The sequence below is a fragment of the Portunus trituberculatus genome, chromosome 22, assembly GCF_017591435.1.
Source record: "Portunus trituberculatus isolate SZX2019 chromosome 22, ASM1759143v1, whole genome shotgun sequence".
Taxonomy (NCBI): Eukaryota; Metazoa; Arthropoda; class Malacostraca; order Decapoda; family Portunidae; genus Portunus; species Portunus trituberculatus.
In genome coordinates this window covers 1,667,711-1,685,725 of record NC_059276.1, presented here as the reverse complement: position 1 = coordinate 1,685,725, position 18,015 = coordinate 1,667,711, and the positions used below count along the sequence as shown (strand labels likewise).

General features: G+C 38.6%; 1 long non-coding RNA gene across 2 annotated transcripts in view; it reads right to left on the bottom strand.

Annotated features, from left to right (window-relative positions):
- LOC123507570 overlaps window positions 1-18,015 on the bottom strand; it is a 48,392-nt gene that overhangs the window by 11,056 nt on the left and 19,321 nt on the right. For both annotated transcript variants that reach the window (XR_006675689.1, XR_006675688.1), the window contains exon 2: window positions 17,097-17,291. This is a non-coding gene — a long non-coding RNA (uncharacterized LOC123507570). The remainder of the gene's footprint in view (window positions 1-17,096; window positions 17,292-18,015) is intronic.

Sequence of the window (18,015 nt, the reverse complement as noted above, 5' to 3'; positions counted from 1 at the left end):
AAGAAATGAGAGATGTGGCTTGGAAAAGATGGAAAAGAACAGGAATATACTAAATAAGGAGAATTATAGAGTGGCGAGAAATGAGTATGTGAGGGTAAGGAGGGAGGAAGAAAGAAAATTTGAAAAAGATATTGTAGACAAGAGAAAGGAACATCCAAAATTGTTTTATAGGTTCATAAATGGTAAACTTAAAAAGAGAGAGTCCATTGAAAGATTAAAAGGAGAGCAAGGGATAGTAGATGACCCTAGGAATATCGCGGAATTGCTAAATAATAGGTTTCAACAAGTATTTACTAAAGAAACAATGTTTGTAAAGCCTCAAAATGTAAAAGGAAATGTGCACATGGATCACATTAAGATACCTAAAAAGGAGTTATATAAAATGTTGGAGGAACTTAAAGATGATAAAGCGATGGGACCAGACAAAGTTTCAGGAAAATTATTGAAGGAATGTAGAGAAGAATTGATTGATCCATTATATGATATTATAAGGTGCTCATTAGTAACTGGGGAAATACCGGTGGAGTGGAAAAGAGCTGAAGTGGTGCCCATTTATAAGGGAGGCAGTAAGGAAGAGCCTCTTAACTATAGACCTGTGTCACTAACAATTGTGGTCGGTAAGATTTGTGAGAGGGTGATAAAGAAATATTGGATACGGTTCTTGGAGGATCATAAGTTATTATCGGATCATCAATTTGGCTTTAGGAAAGGGAGGTCATGTGTAACAAATCTACTGAGATTTTATTTGAGAGTGGTTGACAAAATACGAGAGAGGGATGGATGGACTGTGTATATTTGGATTTGAAGAAAGCTTTTGACAAGGTACCTCTCATGAGACTGCTATGGAAATTAAAGATTTATGGAGGACTGAAGGGAAAATTGTTAAAATGGATGGAAAACTATTTGAGATGGAGGGAGATGAGAACGGTAATAAGGGATGCAAAGTCGGACTGGTTGGTGGTGGAGAGTGGAGTCCCACAAGGTTCAGTGCTGGCACCTATACTTTTCCTTGTCTATATTAATGATATGCCAGAGGGAGTAAACAGTTATATTAATTTGTTTGCGGATGATGCAAAATTGTGTAGGTGTGTGAAGAGTGAAAAAGATTGTGAAATTTAACAGGCAGATCTAGATAGGATTTGGGAGTGGAGCAAGAGGTGGGAGATGGAATTTAATCTGAGCAAAAGTCATGTAATGGAGATGGGGAAGAGTGGAAGACGGGTGAAGGAGTAGTGTTGAAAAAGGTGGAAAAGGAAAAGGATTTGAGAGTGATAATACAAGACCATGGGCAGTTTGAGGCTCATATTGACAAGATGTTTGGAGAAATATATAATTTGATTATAAATATTGGATTAGCCTTTCATTATATGGATAAAGATATGATGAAGAAATTAATTAGTACTGTGATTAGACCAAGATTGGAATATGCTGGGGTGGTTTGGTCCCCTTATAAAAAGAAGCATATAAGGAAGTTGGAGAGATTGCAGAGAATGGCAACAAAAATGGTTCCGGAATTGGCAGAAATGACCTGAGGAAAGATTAAAAGAAATTAATTTGCTTACCTTGGAACAAAGAAGAGAAAGAGGAGATTTAATACAGGTTTATAAACTGTTGAGCAGTTTGGATGAAGTGGATAATGAGCAAATGATGTTGAGAGAGGAAAATTTAAATAGAACTACGAGATCGCATAGTATAAAGATAGCCAAGGGAATATGCTTGAAAGATGTGAAGAAATATAGTTTCCCACAGAGATGTTTGGAGGTGTGGAATGGTCTGAGTGAGGAGGTGGTGTCAGCGAGGAGTGTGCATAGTTTTAAAGGAAAGTTGGATGTGTGTAGACTGTAGATATGGAGATGGGGCCACACGAGTATAAAGCCCAGGCCCTGTAAAAATTACACACACACACACACACACACACACACAAACCTTAACCAATCTTGCCCACTCACACACACACACACACACACACACACACACACACACACACACATAAGAAAATTGGAGAGGCTACAAAAAATGGCTACAAGAATGGTCCCAGAACTTGAAGGGATGACATATGAGGAGAGACTAAAGGCTATGGATCTACCAACCTTGGAACAAAGAAGGGAGAGAGGAGACCTGATACAAGTCTATAAATTGATCAACGGAATGGACCAAGTGGATAATGAGAAACTGATCTTGAGAGAAGAATATGACATTCGAAGCACAAGATCGCATAGTAAAAAGCTGAGAAAGGGAAGATGTCTGAGAGATATTAAAAAATATAGTTTCCCGCAGAGATGTATTGAGACGTGGAACAGTTTAGATGAAGAAGTAGTGTCTGCAAAGAGTGTGCACACTTTTAAAGTAAGATTGGATAAGTGTAGATATGGCCACACGAGCATAAAGCCCAGGCCCTGTAAAACTACAACTAGGTAAATACAACTAGGTAAATACACACACACACACACACACTAACCTAACCTAACCTAACCTAACCTAACCTAACCTAACCTAACCTAACCTAACACACACACGGGACATCGTCGATGGCGGAGGTGGTCGCTGAGCTCCAGAGCAATCATCTATAATTCTACAGTTACCTAAGAGTAACCAAGGTGGGAAAGGAGCTGGTAATGTTTGTCCCGTCTCCATATAGTCATGTTAACTGTTGATTAGCAAAATAATGTCCAGTGAAGGTAAATATAAACTGTAGCCTGCGTTTGAGCCATCAGCTGGTTTGTTTACGTCTGCGCAACATGGCGGCCGTGAACTCGAAAGAGGAATCAGACTTCACAGGGTTTCAAGGAATAATGGAGAAGAGCACTTATGTGAAGAAAATTCTGGAGTTAGAAGGTAAAATTGAAAAACTGTTTGAAAAGTATGAGGGCCTGGAAACGAGTTATGACAATGTAAAAGAGACTGTGCCGATATGAAGAAGGAAAATGCAGCACTGAAAGAGGAAGTTAAGCTAATTAAAGTGAATTGCGAAAATGTGGAGAATCTCTAGGAAAAGTGATGGAGAAGCAGGCTGAATGGAAAAAGTCAGGAAGTGGAAAGAAAGGAGGTAAATTACAAAGTTGCAAGTCTGGAAAAGGAAATCAAAGAGTCAGGGAGAAAACTTTGGGCCTTGCTGAAATTATAGATCAACAGATCATAGAAGAGAAGATAGCTGAGAAAGTGGTGAAGGTTATTAAGTCAAATGAGACATTGGTGAGGAAACTGTAGACAAAAGAGATGTGTGGTGATATTTGGTGTGGAGGAGGATAAGACACCGAGTAAAATGGAGAGAGAAAAACATAAAAAGGTGATAAATAATATCATTAATGTGGTGCAAGAGGAGGAAAAGACCTAGTACAAGAAATAGAGGACTTCCATAGAATTGGAAAGTTCACAAGAGAAGGTATGAGGCCAATAAGAATCAAACTTAAGTCACAAAAGGATGTAGATGAATTGGTGGAGAAGTCATGGAGGCTAGCCCAGCAGGAAACAACAAGGAAGATTTGGTTGAGAAGAGATCTCGGTGAAAAGGAAAGAGAAATGTTAAATGAGTTGAGAAAGGAGGCTTTGAAAAAAAATGAAGAGAGGACAGAAGAAGAAAAGAAAGAGTTTTTCTGGAGAATCTTGGATATGAGACTGAGGAAGTGGTTCATAACCCAGAAAAGTACAGCAAGAAAGGACTAAAGAAACTTACATATGAGCGAAATGTAATGTATTCCAACATAAATGGAGTGATATCGGGATTTTAGAACTCAACGATTACTTGAGGACAAGAACCCAGATATTGTGGGTCTTACTGAAACAAAACTGAGAGAGGAGAAGACCTGATGAAGGTTGGAGAAGGAAATATAACGTTTGGAAAAGAAATAGAGTAGGTAAGATGGGAGGAGGAGTGATGTTGCTGGTTAAAAAGATATAAAGGTGGATCAAGTGAAAAAGGTATGGGAAAGGCAGAAGTGCTAAAGATCAGAGCAGAAACTAATGAAGGAAAAAGAGGCACTACATAGTGGTGTACGTACCACCTAAGACAAATGCATGGTCAGTACAGGAATATGAAGAAATGATAAGTGATACAGGAACATGTCTGGAAGAAATGTTGGGTGGCTGTGAACGAACTATAATGATGGGAGATTTTAATTGTAAAGAGGTGTGTTGGGAGGCCTGGTCAATGGAAGGATCAGAGACAACATGGGACAATACACTATTGACACTGGCAATGGAAAATGTGTTAACTCAGTGGGTCAAAGAAGATACTAGGTTTGGAGGAGAGGAGCATCGTCAAGACTGGACTTGGTCTTTAGTACAGAGCCAATGGTCATTGAGGAGATGAGGGTGGAGTGCCCTTTAGCAAAGAGTGATCATGCAGTTTTGGAGTTCAAGGTGATAGACGAAGAGAAATCTAGAAGAAATGAAGAATATAAAGTGGGAAGATGGAATTATGCCAAGACAGATTTTGGAAACCTAAAGAAATTCTTTCAAGAGACAAATTGGATGAAATTCAAGAGTGCTAAGGAGCAAATGAAAAGTGGAAGGAATTTATAAAAATATACAAAGAAGGTGAGAAAAATTTGTACCAATAAGACAACATAGAGAAGTTGGAAAGCAGGACTGGTTTAACGATAGATGTGAAAAGGCTAGAACAAGAAAAGAGGATGCATGGAAGAGGTGGAGAAGGAAAAGACGGATTAAGCAGTGGGAAAGTTACAAAAGAGCAAGAAATGAATATGTGTTGATTAGAAGAGAAGAAAGAAAGAAACAAGAAAAGGATATAATTGATAAATGTAAAGACCAACCAAGGCTTTTTTACAGACATGTGAACAACAACATCAAAAATAGAGAAAGTATTGAAAGTTTAGAAGTAAATGGAGTATACAGTGAAGATCCCAGGAAATGGCAGAGGCTATGAATGGATGCTTTCGGAAGGTATTCACAAAGGAGACTGCTTTTGACAAACCACTGGTAATGGAACAGAAAGGGATTATGAAGGAGTTTCAAGTAACGGTGGAGGAGATCAAGAACATGATGGGGAGTTTAGAAGTGAGAAAAGCTGTGGGACCTGATGGGGTATCAGGATGGATTTTAAGAGAATGCAGGGAGCAATTGGCAGAAAAAGTTTGTGAAGTAATTGATGCCTCATTAAGGAAGGCGTAGTGCCCCAAGACTGGAAAAGAGCTAACATTGTCCCAATCTATAAATCAGGTAACAAGAGAGACCCATTGAACTATAGACCAGTGTCACTTACAAGTGTGGTAGCTAAGATGTGTGAGAGGGTGGTGAAGACTAGATGGACAGACTTCTTGGAGAAAAATGACATACTTTGTGAGTGTCAATTTGGTTTTAGGAAAGGGCGTTCATGCACGACAAACCTGATATGTTACTATTCGAGGGTGATAGATGTAATACAGGAAAGAGATGGTTGGGCTGATGGAATATATCTGGATTTAAAAAAGGCCTTTGATAAGGTACCACACCAGAGACTGATCTGGAAACTTGAAATGGTAGGAGGAGTGCATGGCAGTTTACTAAAATGGATGGAAGACTTTTGGTAGGAAGAGAAATGAGAACAATAATTAAGGACAGACCATCAGAATGGGGATTGGTGGAGAGTGGAGTTCCACAGGGATCAGTGTTGGCACCAGTAATGTTCGCAGTCTACATAAATGACATGGTGGATGGGGTGTCCAGTTATGTGAGCCTATTTGCAGACGATGCAAAATTGTTACGAAAAGTGAGATGTGACAAAGATTGCGAACTACTCCAGGAAGACTTGGACAGAATATGGAAATGGAGCTGTACATGGCAAATGGAGTTCAACACGACAAAATGCAAGAAAATAGAGTTTGGCAAGAGTGAAAGAAGAATCAGGAGTATGTACAAGATAGGAAATGAAGACATAAAACCAGTCATGAAGAAAAAGACCTTGGGGTGACAATTACCAATGACCTATCGCCAGAGAGACATATAAACAAAATAATTGGAGAAGTATTGAACTTATTGAGGAACATAAGAGTGGCGTTCGTATATCTAGATGAAGAAATGATGAAGAAAATAATTACTGCAATGATAAGACCGAGGCTTGAATATGCAACAATACAGTGGGCTCCGAACTTAAAGAAACACATAAGGAAACTAGAGAAAGTACAGAGGGCTGCAACGAAAATGGTGCCTGACTTAAGAGATTTGACTTATGAAGACAGACTGAAAAGAATGCAACTTCCAACCCTGGAAAACAGAAGAGAAAGGGGAGACCTGATAGCAATATACAGAGTGATGATTGGCATGGAAAAAATGGATAGGGAAGATCTGTGTATGTGGAATGGAAGAATGTCGAGAGGGCATGGGAAAAAACTAAAAATGGCCACTTATAGGAGAGATGTGAAAAAATATAGCTTCCCTCATAGAAGGGTGAAAGCATGGAATAGTTTAGACGTGGAAGTGGTCAATGCAAGGAATATTCATGATTTTAAGAAAAAGCTGGACATTAATAGATATGGAGACGGGACAACACGAGCATAGCTCTTTTCCCGTATGTTACAATTAGGTAAATACAATTAGGTAAATACATATACACACATTTCACCAGATCCTAATGCACACTGCCACAGCCTCACCTCACTTCAAAACACAAAAAAATCTTCACATAAACAAATTCACAGTATAAAACACAAACTTATTTCAAAACCCAACCCCCAAAAAACTTTCCAAACACACACACGCACACACACAAGAGAAGATTGCTGAGAAAGTGGTGAAGGTTATTAAGTCAAATGAGACATTGGTGAGGGCTGTAGACAAAAGAGATGTGTGGTGATATTTGGTGTGGAGGAGGATAAGACACCGAGTAAAATGGAGAGAGAAAAACATAAAAAGGTGATAAATAATATCATTAATGTGGTGCAGGAGGAGGAAAAGACCTAGTACAAGAAATAGAGGACTTCCATAGAATTGGAAAGTTCACAGGAGAAGGTATGAGGCCAATAAGAATCAAACTTAAGTCACAAAAGGATGTAGATGAATTGGTGGAGAAGTCATGGAGGCTAGCCCAGCAGGAAACAACAAGGAAGATTTGGTTGAGAAGAGATCTCGGTGAAAAGGAAAGAGAAATGTTAAATGAGTTGAGAAAGGAGGCTTTGAAAAAAATGAAGAGAGGACAGAAGAGGAGAAGAAAGAGTTTTTCTGGAGAATCTTGGATATGAGACTGAGGAAGTGGTTCATAACCCAGAAAAGTACAGCAAGAAAGGACTAAAGAAACTTACGTATGAGCGGAATGTAATGTATTCCAACATAAATGGAGTGATATCGGGGATTTTAGAACTCAACGATTACTTGAGGGACAAGAACCCAGATATTGTGGGTCTTACTGAAACAAAACTGAGAGAGGAGAAGACCTGATGATGGTTGGAGAAGGGAAATATAATGTTTGGAAAAGAAATAGAGTAGGTAAGATGGGAGGAGGAGTGATGTTGCTGGTTAAAAAAGATATAAAGGTGGATCAAGTGAAAGAAGGTATGGGAAAGGCAGAAGTGCTAAAGATCAGAGCAGAAACTAATGAAGGAAAAAAGAGGCACTACATAGTGGTGTACGTACCACCTAAGACAAATGCATGGTCAGTACAGGAATATGAAGAAATGATAAGTGATACAGGAACATGTCTGGAAGAAATGTTGGGTGGCTGTGAACGAACTATAATGATGGGAGATTTTAATTGTAAAGAGGTGTGTTGGGAAGACTGGTCAATGGAAGGATCAGAGACAACATGGGGAAATACACTATTGACACTGGCAATGGAAAATGTGTTAACTCAGTGGGTCAAAGAAGATACTAGGTTTGGAGGAGAGGGAGCATCGTCAAGACTGGACTTGGTCTTTAGTACAGCGCCAATGGTCATTGAGGAGATGAGGGTGGAGTGCCCTTTAGCAAAGAGTGATCATGCAGTTTTGGAGTTCAAGGTGATAGATGAAGAGAAATCTAGAAGAAATGAAGAATATAAAGTGGGAAGATGGAATTATGCCAAGACAGATTTTGGAAACCTAAAGAAATTCTTTCAAGAGACAAATTGGATGAAATTCAAGAGTGCTAAGGAGCAAATGAAAAGTGGAAGGAATTTATAAAAATATACAAAGAAGGTGAGAAAAATTTGTACCAATAAGACAACATAGAGAAGTTGGAAAGCAGGACTGGTTTAACGATAGATGTGAAAAGGCTAGAACAAGAAAAGAGGATGCATGGAAGAGGTGGAGAAGGAAAAGACAGATTAAGCAGTGGGAAAGTTACAAAAGAGCAAGAAATGAATATGTGTTGATTAGAAGAGAAGAAAGAAAGAAACAAGAAAAGGATATAATTGATAAATGTAAAGACCAACCAAGGCTTTTTTACAGACATGTGAACAACATCAAAAATAGAGAAAGTATTGAAAGTTTAGAAGTAAATGGAGTATGCAGTGAAGATCCCAGGAAATGGCAGAGGCTATGAATGGATGCTTTCGGAAGGTATTCACAAAGGAGACTGCTTTTGACAAACCACTGGTAATGGAACAGAAAGGGATTATGAAGGAGTTTCAAGTAACTGTGGAGGAGATCAAGAATATGATGGGGAGTTTAGAAGTGAGAAAAGCTGTGGGACCTGATGGGGTATCAGGATGGATTTTAAGAGAATGCAGGAGCAACTGGCAGAAAAAGTTTGTGAAGTAATTGATGCCTCATTAAGGGAAGGTGTAGTGCCCCAAGACTGGAAAAGAGCTAACATTGTCCCAATCTATAAATCAGGTAACAAGAGAGACCCATTGAACTATAGACCAGTGTCACTCACAAGTGTGGTAGCTAAGATGTGTGAGAGGGTGGTGAAGAATAGATGGACAGACTTCTTGGAGAAAAATGACATACTTTGTGAGTGTCAATTTGGTTTTAGAAAAGGGCGTTCATGCACGACAAACCTGATATGTTACTATTCGAGGGTGATAGATGTAATACAGGAAAGAGATGGTTGGGCTGATGGAATATATCTGGATTTAAAAAAGGCCTTTGATAAGGTACCACACCGGAGACTGATCTGGAAACTTGAAATGGTAGGAGGAGTGCATGGCAGTTTACTAAAATGGATGGAAGACTTTTGGTAGGAAGAGAAATGAGAACAATAATTAAGGACAGACCATCAGAATGGGGCTTGGTGGAGAGTGGAGTTCCACAGGGATCAGTGTTGGCACCAGTAATGTTCGCGGTCTACATAAATGACATGGTGGATGGGGTGTCCAGTTATGTGAGCCTATTTGCAGAAAATGCAAAATTGTTAAGAAAAGTGAGATGTGACAAAGATTGCGAACTACTCCAGGAAGACTTGGACAGAATATGGAAATGGAGCTGTACATGGCAAATGGAGTTCAACACGACAAAATGCAAGAAAATAGAGTTTGGCAAGAGTGAAAGAAGAATCAGGAGTATGTACAAGATAGGAAATGAAGACATAAAAACCAGTCATGAAGAAAAAGACCTTGGGGTGACAATTACCAATGACCTATCGCCAGAGAGACATATAAACAAAATAATTGGAGAAGTATTGAACTTATTGAGGAACATAAGAGTGGCGTTCATATATTTAGATGAAGAAATGATGAAGAAAATAATTACTGCAATGATAAGACCGAGGCTTGAATATGCAACAATACAGTGGGCTCCGAACTTAAAGAAACACATAAGGAAACTAGAGAAAGTACAGAGGGCTGCAACAAAATGGTGCCTGACTTAAGAGATTTGACTTATGAAGACAGACTGAAAAGAATGCAACTTCCGACCCTGGAAAACAGAAGAGAAAGGGGAGACCTGATAGCAATATACAGAGTGATGATTGGCATGGAAAAAATGGATAGGGAAGATCTGTGTATGTGGAATGAAAGAATGTCGAGAGGGCATGGGAAAAACTAAAATGGCCACTTATAGGAGAGATGTGAAAAAATATAGCTTCCCTCATAGAAGGGTGGAAGCATGGAATAATTTAGACGTGGAAGTGGTCAACGCAAGGAATATTCATGATTTTAAGAAAAAGCTGGACATTAATAGATATGGAGACGGGACAACACGAGCATAGCTCTTTTCCCGTATGTTACAATTAGGTAAATACAATTAGGTAAATAAACAATAATGTTTGGAAAAGAAATAGAGTAGGTAAGATGGGAGGAGGAGTGATGTTGCTGGTTAAAAAGATATAAAGGTGGATCAAGTGAAAAAGGTATGGGAAAGGCAGAAGTGCTAAAGATCAGAGCAGAAACTAATGAAGGAAAAAGAGGCACTACATAGTGGTGTACGTACCACCTAAGACAAATGCATGGTCAGTACAGGAATATGAAGAAATGATAAGTGATACAGGAACATGTCTGGAAGAAATGTTGGGTGGCTGTGAACGAACTATAATGATGGGAGATTTTAATTGTAAAGAGGTGTGTTGGGAGGACTGGTCAATGGAAGGATCAGAGACAACATGGGAAATACACTATTGACACTGGCAATGGAAAATGTGTTAACTCAGTGGGTCAAAGAAGATACTAGGTTTGGAGGAGAGGAGCATCGTCAAGACTGGACTTGGTCTTTAGTACAGAGCCAATGGTCATTGAGGAGATGAGGGTGGAGTGCCCTTTAGCAAAGAGTGATCATGCAGTTTTGGAGTTCAAGGTGATAGATGAAGAGAAATCTAGAAGAAATGAAGAATATAAAGTGGGAAGATGGAATTATGCCAAGACAGATTTTGGAAACCTAAAGAAATTCTTTCAAGAGACAAATTGGATGAAATTCAAGAGTGCTAAGGAGCAAATGAAAAGTGGAAGGAATTTATAAAAATATACAAAGAAGGTGAGAAAAATTTGTACCAATAAGACAACATAGAGAAGTTGGAAAGCAGGACTGGTTTAACGATAGATGTGAAAAGGCTAGAACAAGAAAAGAGGATGCATGGAAGAGGTGGAGAAGGAAAAGACGGATTAAGCAGTGGAAAGTTACAAAAGAGCAAGAAATGAATATGTGTTGATTAGAAGAGAAGAAAGAAAGAAACAAGAAAAGGATATAATTGATAAATGTAAAGACCAACCAAGGCTTTTTACAGACATGTGAACAACAACATCAAAATAGAGAAAGTATTGAAAGTTTAGAAGTAAATGGAGTATGCAGTGAGGATCCCAGGAAATGGCAGAGGCTATGAATGGATGCTTTCGGAAGGTATTCACAAAGGAGACTGCTTTTGACAAACCACTGGTAATGGAACAGAAAGGGATTATGAAGGAGTTTCAAGTAACTGTGGAGGAGATCAAGAATATGATGGGAGTTTAGAAGTGAGAAAAGCTGTGGGACCTGATGGGGTATCAGGATGGATTTTAAGAGAATGCAGGAGCAACTGGCAGAAAAAGTTTGTGAAGTAATTGATGCCTCATTAAGGGAAGGTGTAGTGCCCCAAGACTGGAAAAGAGCTAACATTGTCCCAATTTATAAATCAGGTAACAAGAGAGACCCATTGAACTATAGACCAGTGTCACTTACAAGTGTGGTAGCTAAGATGTGTGAGAGGGTGGTGAAGAATAGATGGACAGACTTCTTGGAGAAAAATGACATACTTTGTGAGTGTCAATTTGGTTTTAGAAAAGGGCGTTCATGCACGACAAACCTGATATGTTACTATTCGAGGGTGATAGATGTAATACAGGAAAGAGATGGTTGGGCTGATGGAATATATCTGGATTTAAAAAGGCCTTTGATAAGGTACCACACCGAGACTGATCTGGAAACTTGAAATGGTAGGAGGAGTGCATGGCAGTTTACTAAAATGGATGGAAGACTTTTGGTAGGAAGAGAAATGAGAACAATAATTAAGGACAGACCATCAGAATGGGGCTTGGTGGAGAGTGGAGTTCCACAGGGATCAGTGTTGGCACCAGTAATGTTCGCGGTCTACATAAATGACATGGTGGATGGGGTGTCCAGTTATGTGAGCCTATTTGCAGACGATGCAAAATTGTTAAGAAAAGTGAGATGTGACAAAGATTGCGAACTACTCCAGGAAGACTTGGACAGAATATGGAAATGGAGCTGTACATGGCAAATGGAGTTCAACACGACAAAATGCAAGAAAATAGAGTTTGGCAAGAGTGAAAGAAGAATCAGGAGTATGTACAAGATAGGAAATGAAGACATAAAACCAGTCATGAAGAAAAGACCTTGGGGTGACAATTACCAATGACCTATCGCCAGAGAGACATATAAACAAAATAATTGGAGAAGTATTGAACTTATTGAGGAACATAAGAGTGGCGTTCGTATATTTAGATGAAGAAATGATGAAGAAAATAATTACTGCAATGATAAGACCGAGGCTTGAATATGCAACAATACAGTGGGCTCCGAACTTAAAGAAACACATAAGGAAACTAGAGAAAGTACAGAGGGCTGCAACAAAAATGGTGCCTGACTTAAGAGATTTGACTTATGAAGACAGACTGAAAAGAATGCAACTTCCGACCCTGGAAAACAGAAGAGAAAGGGAGACCTGATAGCAATATACAGAGTGATGATTGGCATGGAAAAAATGGATAGGGAAGATCTGTGTATGTGGAATGAAAGAATGTCGAGAGGGCATGGGAAAAACTAAAATGGCCACTTATAGGAGAGATGTGAAAAAATATAGCTTCCCTCATAGAAGGGTGGAAGCATGGAATAGTTTAGACGTGGAAGTGGTCAACGCAAGGAATATTCATGATTTTAAGAAAAAGCTGGACATTAATAGATATGGAGACGGGACAACACGAGCATAGCTCTTTTCCTGTATGTTACAATTAGGTAAATACAATTAGGTAAATACACACACACACACACACACACACACACACACACACACACACACACACACACACACACACACACACACACACAGCATGCATGAGTAAGAAAGAGTTTACACCTAAATGCAGGTATGAGACTAGGGAAGGATTGCAAGAAGAGGATGAATATGTTGATGAGGAGAGAGATTCAGGTTTGAAGAGGCAAGCACTATCCTCCACAGGAGAGTTTTAACACTGGAAAGAAAATTAGATAAATGGATATGGGAAAGTATGGAAAGTAAAGAGAACGAGGAACAGAAAAAAGATTTTCTGAACATGAAAGAAAGGATAAAAAGAGTGGAAGAAAATGAAGCAAAGCTAAGAGTAGAAAACGAGGAACTGAAAAAAGAACTAGCCAAATATATGAAACAGATGGATGAAGGACTCGGTAAAGTAGAGAAAGAAAAAGAGGACTTGAAAGATCTAGTAAACAAAGAAGAGGGAAGAGTACAGGATTTGATTAAGAAAGAAGTACAAGCATGGAGAGTATAAGATAAGAAAGACAAGGATAATTTTCAGGTGATTCTGGAACAACTAAAAGAAAGAGATGAGAATATGACAAACAAAATGATTGGAGTCCTTAAGGAAAAAGAAAATCTAGCAAGGGAAATTGCAAAGAAGAGTGTAATCATATTTAGACGGAAAGAAAAAAATGTAAAATATAGACCACGAAGGGAAAAAGAGGAAATAAAATCAGTCAAAGACCTACTAAAAATTCTAAACGACGAAGATAGGAAGAACTTAGAAGAGGAAGTAGAAGAAATACATAGAATGGGACCTTATCAAGAAGAAACAACAAGACCAATTAAGATACTATTAAAATCACAAGCAGCAACAGAAGAGAAACAGAAGGTTGCAAGTGTATATATATATATATATATATATATATATATATATATATATATATATATATATATATATATATATATATATATATATAAATAGAAATGAGGAAGAAAGGAAGAGATACAACAAACTGGCAGCAGCAGTAGGGAAAAAAAAATGATGAAAGGTCAGAAGAGGAGAAGGCATTTTTTTTTTTTTTGGAGAATTCTAGGAGACAGGATAAGGAAATGGTATATAGAAGAGAAGGAAGAGGAAAAAGTGGAGCAAGTTTAACTAAAAGTGATAAGGGGTTCTATCAAGTAAATTAGAATTACGAGATTCCATAAAGAAAGAAGAACCGGATATTGTATGCCTGGCTGAAACAAAACTAATTGAGGCAATCAAAATAGACATGGATAATAGATATAATGTATGGAGGAGAGACAGGGGGGCTAAAGGAGGAGGAGGAGTCATGATAATGTTAAGGAAAGAGATGGTGGTAAACCAAGTGGAATGTGGGCAAGGAAAAGCAGAAGTACTGTATATTAAAATGCATATTAATAAAAGAGTTAACAATCATTGTAACATATGTGCCACAAAAAACAAATCCATGGACCACTCAAGAATATAAGGACATAATAGATGACACAATAAGGAGTCTAACGAGAATCTTTAAAGAAAGGAGAAAAGTGATATTAGTAGGAGATTTCAACTGTAAAGAAGTGGACTGGGAAAATTATGAAAGTGGTATAGGGGAATAAGCCTGGGGAGAAAGATTCCTGAACCTAATGATAGATAATATGATGGACCAAAGAGTAAAGGAAAACACAAGATTCAGAGGAAATGACGAGCCGGCAAGATTGAACCTAGTTTTTACAAGCGGTATACAAATGAATGATGATACAAGATATAAGTGCCCGTTGGGAAAGAGTGACCATGTAATATTAGAAATTGATATAGAAGAGGGAAAGGAAGATAGTGATCATTCATACAAAGGAGACCGATTAAATTACAGAAAGGCTGATATTGAGAATCTAAAGAAATATTTCAAATACGTTAACTGAGAGGAGATGGAAAACTCAGAGACGGTGCAAGAGAAACATAACTTATTTTTGGAAATATACAAAAACAGGAGTCAGGGAATATGTCCCGAAATATAGACCTAAAGAAGAAGGAAAGAAAGATTGGTTTAACACAAGGTGTGCCAAGGCAAAGGAGAAAAGAGATGGAGCATGGAAAAGGTGAAGGAGAAATAGAAATCCAGTAAATAGGAAAACTTCAAAGCAGCAAGAAATTAATATGCTAAGGTGAGAAAGGAAGAAGAAAGGAACTATTTAGAGGACATTGTCAAAAAATGTAAGGAACAACTGAAATTGTTCTACAGATTCATAAATGGTAAAATAAGGCAAAGAGAAAAAATAGAAAGGTTAAAAGGAGAGAACAGGATGGTGGAAGACCCAAAAAGTATGGCAGAACTGTTAAATAGTAAATTTCAGGAGGTCTTTACTAAGGAATCCAAATTTGAAAGACCACAGGGTAATAGATAGACCATCTATATAAAAGAGATTAAAGTAACCAAGCTTGGAAAAAAAGTCAATGAAAGAACTGGATGAAGAGAAGGCAATAGGACCAGATGAAGTCTCAGGCAGAATACTGAAAGAATGTAGGGAACAACTAGCAAGTCGTATATATAACATCATAAAATGCTCAATAGAAAATGGAACAGTACCAGTAGAATGGAAAAGAGCTGAGGTGGTTCCCATATATAAGAGCGGAAGGAAGGAAGAGCCTTTAAATTACAGACCGGTATCACTAACTAGTGTAATATGCAAGATGTGTGAAAGAATAATAAAGAAACAATGGATCGAGTTCCTTGAAGACAACAAATTATTATCAAATAGCCAATTTAGTTTTAGAAAAGGGCGGTCGTGTGTAACTAATTTATTGAGTTTCTATTCTAGAATAGTTGATAGAGTACAAGAGAGAGAGGGATGGGTTGACTGCATTTATTTGGATTTAAAAAAGGCATTTGACAAAGTGCCACATGCAAGATTACTATGGAAGTTAGAGAAGGATGGCTTAAAAGGAAGCACACTGAGATGGATAGAAAATTATTTGAGGGGGAGAGAAATAAAGACGGTAGTTAAAGATATGAAGTCCAAGTGGAGAGCAATAGAAAGCAGAGTGCCACAGGGGTCAGTATTGGCACCAATACTTTTCCTCATTTATATTAACGACATGCCAGAAGGAGTGAACAGCTACATAAATCTGTTTGCAGGTGATACGAAACTGTGCAGTTATAAAGCAAAAGGAGGATTGTGAAATACTGCAAGAAGACCTAAATAACATCTGGGAATGGAGTAAGAAGTGGGATATGGAATTCAATGTGAACAAAAGCCATGTCATGGAAATGGGAAAGAGTGAAAGACGACCTGTGGGAATCTATAAGATGGGAGATGGAGTAGAACTGGAGAAAGTTAAAAAGGAAAAGGACTTAGGAGTGACGATGGAAGAAAACAATCAACCAGTAAGCCATATTGATAGAATTTTTAGAGAAACATATAATTTGCTAAGGAATATTGGAGTAACATTTCACTACATGGACAAAGAAATGATGAAGAAATTGATAAGTACTATAATAAGACCCAGATTGGAATATGCAGGAGTAGTGTGGACCCCTCATAAAAGAAACACATAAGGAAATTGGAGAGACTACAAAAATGAGCTACAAGAATGGTTCCAGAATTTGAAAGGATGACATATGAGGAGAGACTAAAGGCTATGGATCTACCAACCCTGGAACAAAGAAGAGAGAGAGGAGACCTGATACAAGTTTATAAATTGATCAACGGAATGGACCAAGTGGATAATGAGAAACTGATCCTGAGAGAAGAATATGACATCCGAAGCACAAGATCGCATAGTAAAAAGCTGAGAAAAGGAAGATGTCTGAGAGATATTAAAAAATATAGTTTCCCGCAGAGATGTATTGAGACGTGGAACAGTTTAAATGAAGAAGTAGTGTCTGCAACGAGTGTGCATACTTTTAAAGTAAGATTGGATAAGTGTAGATATGGAGACGGGGCCACACGAGCATAAAGCCCAGGCCCTGTAAAACTACAACTAGGTAAATACAACTAGGTAAATACACATACATACTAGGATGATGAGATACTCTCCCACACAAACAAATGCCAGCAAAGCAAACAAAATAAAGGGACTGAGAAAGACAGGAAAGCCAAAATATCAGCACCCAGTGTTTAAAAAAAATGTATGTTTGCTTATTTAATGAAAATTCTCTCACCACTGGCTTCCCTCACTCTCTCCATCTCACTTCCCCATATCTCTCTCTTCACACTGAGTCTCTCTCTTCCTAGCTTCCACCAAGAGGATCCTTTTCTCCCTCAGCCACACCCTCTTCCCTCCCTCCTTCTCTCACCAGTGGTCAGTGGCCTGTGCAACAGACACACAGTTGTCAAGGTAGGGGAATCCACTGGGATGTTTAGGGGAGCTTCTTCAAGTACTTCACCTTTTCTACTCCCTCTATGCTCCTCCAGCAGATATTCAAGCTTGCCCATCACCAGCTGCCCTCCACTGCAATCTTCAACTTAGGCAGGTCTCATGGGGTCCAAACCTGTGGAGGTAAGGTTAGATCTGTGAAGGATGCCAGATGGCAGTGGTATAGCAACAACTGTACATACTTAAGAAGAGTACACATAAATCTGAGATCATAATACCCAGGTGAAGTGTGATAGGAGAGTAACATATGTTGTGTTTGTTCCAGAAGGTTCTAGAGGGACACCCAAGCAATACCTATGGTCTTGTGTTGAGGGTTAATAAGGGTGTCTGACTGGCAGAGGTTGACTTGACACACTATTGGAGGAGTCACTGACAGGGTTAAGGGGATGCCATAGACTGAGTGGCACTGTGTACACAGGGTAGGGAGTGCCAGGTCTGTATTTACCTAGTTGTAGTTTTACAGGCCCTGGGCTTTATGCTCATGTGGCCCAGTCTCCATATCTACACTTATCCAATGTTTTTTTTAAACTATGCACACTCATTGCTGACACCACTTCTTCACTCAAACTGTTCCAAGTCTCCACACATCCCTGTGGGAAACTGTATTTTTAAAATCTCTCAGACATCTTCCCTTTCTCAGCTTTTTACTATGCTATCTTGTGCTTTGAATGTCATATTCTTCACTCAGGATAAATTTCTCATTATCCACTTAATCCATTCCGTTGATCAATTTACAAACTTATATCAGATCCCCTCTCTCCCTTCTCTGTTCCAGGGTTGGTAGATCCATAGCCATTAGTCTCTATTCATATGTCATCCCTTCAAATTCTGGAACCATT